This window comes from Otolemur garnettii, unplaced genomic scaffold, assembly GCF_000181295.1.
Source record: "Otolemur garnettii isolate 467f Iridium unplaced genomic scaffold, OtoGar3 scaffold00001, whole genome shotgun sequence".
Classification (NCBI taxonomy): Eukaryota; Metazoa; Chordata; class Mammalia; order Primates; family Galagidae; genus Otolemur; species Otolemur garnettii.
In genome coordinates this window covers 43,328,308-43,334,471 of record NW_003852396.1, presented here as the reverse complement: position 1 = coordinate 43,334,471, position 6,164 = coordinate 43,328,308, and positions in this window count along the sequence as shown.

Sequence of the window (6,164 nt, the reverse complement as noted above, 5' to 3'; positions counted from 1 at the left end):
AAGAAAAATTTGCCAGTATCTATTCTTTTAGGATCTTTTTATTCAGTGGTTTGTCAGATTTTGAGCTAGGTAAGGCTTAGCTGATATTTCACATCTTGAGTTTCAGTCAGTCTTAAAATCTGTTAGCTTGAACTTGACTAAAATTGTATTTTATCTAGAATTTGCCTTTTGCTGAGTGCTTTTTCATTGCTTTTTCCTGGGAGAGAGATCTGAGAAGAGATGGCAAGAAATTTGTGTTAATAGTTAATTGATCCACTTGTGAAGAGTGTGAGTTTAAATTCCTGAACTGTTCCGTTGCTACCTCTTTTCTTTTTTTTTTTTTTTTGAGGAAGGGGAGACAGAGTCTTCCTCTGTTGCGCAGGCTAGAGTGCCATGGTGTCATCATAGCTTACAGCAACCTCAAATTCCTGGGTTTAAGCAATTTTTCTCCCATCAGCCTCCCTAGTAGCTAGAAATATAGGCACCCACCACAACGCCTGGCTAGTTTTTCTTTCTTTTTTTTTCTTTTTTTGAGACAGAGTCTCACTATGTCACCCTTGGTAGAGTTCTGTGGCGTCACAGCTCACAGCAACTTCAAACTCTTGGGCTTAAGCCATTCTCTTGCCTCAACCTCCCAAGTAGCTGGGACTATAGGGCCTGCCACAACACCCAGCTATATTTTGTTGTAGTTGTCATTGTTGTTTAGCAGGCCCAGGCCAGGTTCGAACCCACCAGCCCCCGTGTATGTGACTGGTGCCCTAAAGACTGAGCTATTTTTAGTGGAGACGGGGTGTTGCTCTTGCTGGGACTGGTCTGGATCTGCTGAGACCATCCTCCTTTCTTGACCTCCCAGAGTGCTAGGATTACAGGTAAGAACCACTGTGCGGGGTTATGAACCCTGCTACTTCTCTTCTTTTTTTGAGATAGAGTCTCACTTTGTCACCCTCCATAGACTAGTTGATGTCACAGCCCACAGCAACCTTAAACTCTTGGGCTTAAGCGTTTCTCTTGCCTCAACCTCCCGACTATCTGGGACTACAGGAGCCCACCACAATGCCTGGCTATTTTTAGAGATGGGGTCTCACTCTTGCCCACACAATCCACCCACTTCAGCCTCCCAGAGTGCTAGGATTACAGGCGTGCACCACCGCCTGGCCCATTGCTACATCTTGAATATTCTCCTGCAATTAGAAGTTATTTAAACTTGTAACATCTAGACTTATTTTTAATGTGCAAATTATTGTTTTACATTAATTTACAAACGAATTATTAGCATTGATTGTTGTTTCACATTAATTTACAAATGAATTGTTAGCTTAGAAAAATAAGATTACCTCTCCCAAAGGTGGTACACAGTGGTGATTTTCTTGTTTGGGTAATGGTGAAAATGGTCCTGAAGTAATTCTTAAATAAAATTTGGAGACGCTTGGGGAAGATTATTTTCTTTATTGCTTTTGTCAGTGAAGGAGAAGGAAATTCTAAACTGAAGTTTCTTTTTTTTAAATTATTTTTTAGTCTAATTTTCATTATTATTTTCTTTTTAATTAAATCATAACTTTGTACATTGATGCATTTATGGGTTTCAGGGTACTGCTTCGATATACAATGTGAAATGCTTACAGTGAACTAAGTAATATATCCATCACTATTATACTAATTTCTTAATAGTTTTAAAATGTACCATTGCATCATGCATATTAGGTGAGGTCCCCCCAAATACCCTTCCTTCTCCCACATCCCCCGTCCCCTCCCCTCTCTCTCCTCTTCCCATCTACTTTATGGACTATAGTTGTGTTTTGCCATTTGTATGAGTGTGTAGGTGGTTATGTATTGATTTCATAGTAGTATTGAGTACATTGGATACTTCTTTTTCCATTTTTAGATACTTTACTAAGAAGAATATGTTCCAGCTCCATCCAGGTAAACATAAAAGATGTGAAGTCTCCATCTTTTTTATAGCTGCATAGTATTCCATGGTGTGCATATACCACAATTTGGTAATCCATTCATGGGTCGATGGGCACTTGGGCTGTTTCCATGTCTTGGCTATTATGAATTGGGCTGCAATAAGCATTCTGGTGCAGATGTCTTTGTTGTAAAATAATTTTTGATCATCTGGGTATATACCTAGGAGAGGAATTGCAGGATCAAATGGTAGGTCTACTTTTAGTTCCTTGCATGTTCTCCAAACTTCTTTCCAAAAAGCTTGTATTACCTTGCATTCCCACCAGCAGTGTAGGAGTGTTCCCTTCTCTCTGCATCCCTGCCAACATCTGCAGTTTGGGGATTTTGTGATGTGGGCTAAACTTACTAGAGTTAGATGATATCTCAAAGTGGTTTTGATTTGTGTTTCTTTGATGATTAAGGACGATGAGCATTTTTTCTTGTGTTTGTAGGCCATGTGTCTGTCTTCATCAGAAAAGTTTCTGTGCTAGTCTCTTGCCCATATAGAAACGGGGTTATTTATTCTTTTCTTATTGATTAGTTTGAGTTCTGTGTAGATTCTAGTTGTCAGACCTTTCTCAGAAGCATAGCCTGCAAAAATCTCCCATTCTGAAGGTTGTCTGTTCGCATTAGTTAGTGTGCTCTTGGCTGCGCAAAAGCTTTTTAGTTTGATCAGATCCCAGTAATGTATTTTTGGTGTTGCTTCAATTGCCTGGGGGGGGGGGTCCTCCTCATAAAATATTCTCCCAGGTCAATTTCTTCAAGTGTTTTCCCTAAACTCTCTTCTAGTATTTTTATGGTTTTATGTCGTAAATTTAGATCTTTTATCCAGTGAGAATCAATTTTTGTTAATGGTGAAAAGTGGAGGTCCAGTTTCAGTCTTCTGCAGGCCACCAGCCAGTTCACCCAGCACCATTTGTGAAATAGGGAGTCTTTCCCCCACTGAATATTTTTGATAGGCTTGTCGAAGATCAAATGGTGATAAGTAGCCGGGTTCGTCTCTTGGTTCTCTATTCTGTTCCATAAATATACCTCTCTGTTTTTGTGCCAGTACCATGCTGTTTTGATCACTATAGATGTATAGTATAGTCTGAAGTCTGATAATGTGATACCTCCTGATTTGTTCTTAATTTCTCAGTAATGTATTTACTATGCGAGGTATTTTCTGATTCCATATAAAACGAAGTACTTTTTTTTTCAAGTTCTTTAAAGTATGACAATGGTGCTTTAATAGGGATTGAATTAAATTTGCAGATTGCTTTGGGTAGTGTGGACATTTTAACAATGTCGATTCTTTCCAGCCATGAGCATGGTATGTTTTTTCCATTTGTTGACGTCTTTAGCTATTTCTTTTCTCAGAGTTTCATAGTTCTCCTTATAGAAATTTTTCATGTCCTTTGTTAGTTAAATTCCCAGATATTTCATCTTTTTTGGGACTACTGTAAAAAAATAGAGTCCTTGACTATATTTTCAGCTTTATTGTTGTTGGCATGTATAAAAGCTACTGATTTATTAGTATTGATTTTGTATCCTGAGCCGCTGCTGTATACCTTGATCACTTCTAAGAGTTTTGAAGTTGAGTCTCTGGGAATTTCCAGGTATAGGATCATATCATCAACAAAGAATTAGAGTTTGATCTCCTCTGACCTTATTTGGATACCCTTGATCACCTTCTCTTGCCTGATTGCGATGGCTATGACTTCCATTACAATGTTGAATAGCAGTGGAGACAGTGAGCATCCTTGCCTCATTCCTGATCTGAGTGGAAATGTTTTCAATTTTAGACCGTTCAATATGATATTGGCTGTGGGTTTGCTGTAGATGGCCTCTATTAGTTTAAGAAATGTCCCTTCTATGCCTATTTTCTTAAGATTTCTGAACATGAAAGAATGCTGGATATTATCAAAGGCTTTCTTTGCATCAATTGAGAGAATCATATGGTCTTTGTTTTTAATTTTATTGGTGTGTTGTATATGTTTATAGATTTATGTATGTTGAACCAACTCTCTCACCCTGGAATAAAACCAATTTGATCGTGGTGTATAATTTTTTTGATGTGTTATTGAATTGTTTGCTAAGATCTTATTGAATATTTTTGCATTGATATTCATTAATGATATTGGTCTATAATTTTTTTTCTTTGTTGGATCCTTTCCTGGTTTGAGTATCAGGGTGATATTTGCTTCATAAAATGTATTGGGAAGTATGCCTTCTTTTTCTATGCTTTGGAAAATGTTATATAATATAGGTACTAGTTCCTTTTGAAATGTTTGATAGAATTCGGATGTGAAGCCATCTGGTCCTGGACTTTTCTTTTTAGGGAGATTTCGTATTGTTGATGCTATTTCAGTGGTTGATACAGGTCTATTCAAGATTTCTAATTCTTTCTGGTTGAGTCTAGGAAGGTGGCGTGCTTCCAGATATTGCTCCATTGCCTTCAGATTTTCATATTTCTGGGATTTTTGTAGTAATCATTGGGGATTTTTGAATTTCTGGTGTCTGTTGTTATTTCTCCTTTATCATTTCTGATAGATGATATTAGAGATTTTACTTTTCTATTTCTGGTTAGGTTGGTCACAGGTTTATCAATTTTGTTAATCTTTTCAAAAAACCAACTTTTATTTCATTAATCTTCTGAATGATTCTTTTGTTTTCAATTTCACTTAATTCTGCCCTAATTTTGTTTATTTCTTTTCTTCTGCTGGGTTTGGGGTTGCAATTTTCTTCCTTTTCCAGTTGCTTGAGGTGATCCATTAAGTTAATGACTTCCTCTCTTTCTTTTTTCTTGATGAAGGCTTCCAATGCTATACATTTCCCTCTTAGGACTGCCTTTGCCATATCCCACAGGTTTTGATAATTTGTTTCTTTGTTATCATTTTGTTCCCCAAATTTGGTGATTTCCTTCTTAATCTCGTCTTTTGACTGAGCTATCATTCAACCATCCATGACTTTGTTTGAGTATGGAGCTTCCCATTGCTGTCAAATTCAGCTTTTATTCCATAGTGGTCCGAGAAGATACAAGGAATAATTTCTAACTTTTAAATTTGCTAAGGTTAGACTTGTGTCCTAGGATATGATCTATTTTGTAGGATGACCCATGGGCTGATGAGAAGAATGTATATTCAGTTTTATAGGGTAAAATGTTCTGTAAAGGTCTGTAAAGTCCATTTGTTCTAGGGTCAGGTTTAAGTCTAATATTTCTTTGTTTAGTTTCTTCTTGGAGGATCTATCCAAAACTGTCAAAGGGTTGTTAAAATCTCCAACTACTATAGTGCAGGAAGATATTAAGTTGTTCATATCCATTAGGGTCTGCTTTATGAATTGAGGAACATTCTGGTAGGGTGCATAAATGTTCATTATCGAAATCTCTTCATGTTGGATGTTTCCCTTGACAAATATGTAGTGACCTTCTTTGTCTTTGTTGGTTTAAAGCCAATTGTATCTGCTACTAAAATTGCAACCCCTGCTTTTTTCTGGTTTCCATTTGCCTGTATTATACAAGTCCATCCCTTCACCCTGAGTCTATTTTTATCTTTTAAGGTAAGGTGAGATTCCGGTCTGAGTTTATGTATCCATTCAGCCAGCCTGTGCCTCTTTAGAGGACAATTTAAACCATTCACGTTAATTGAGAGAATTGATAAGCCTGGTTGTGTTTTGGGTGTCATGATTTTTGGATATCCAGTGGACATATTTAAACCTTTCACCAGTGTGGAAATTGGGTTTTGTTCAAAAATTTCTGGGTGAGTGTACTTTGGAGGTAGAGCATTGTGCTGATCATTGTGGAGAATGGGTCTAAGAATATCCTGGAGAGCTGTTATGGCAAATTTCTTCAACATGTCAATGTCATTAAAGTATTTGATTTCTCTATCACAAAAGAAACTCAATTTAGCTGGATAGAGGATCCTGGGCTGGAAGTTGTTTTGTTTTAGGAGACTGAAGGTCAATGACCATCTTTTTCTGGCTTGAAATGTTTCAGCTGAGAAATCTGCAGTTATTCTGATATTTCTCCCTTTGTGGGTGATGCTTTACTTACGTCTGGCTGCTTGCAGAATTTTCTCCTTCGTCTTAACTTTGGCAAAGTTAATCACAATGTGTTTAGAAGATGCTTTATTTGGAGTGAGTCTTGCTGGGGTTCTGAAACTATCTGCTATCTGAAGTTCTGTATCTCTTGCAATGTTTGGGAAATTCTCCTCCAAAATCTCTTGGAGTAGAGCATCTGTACCTTTAGGACCATCCTCTTC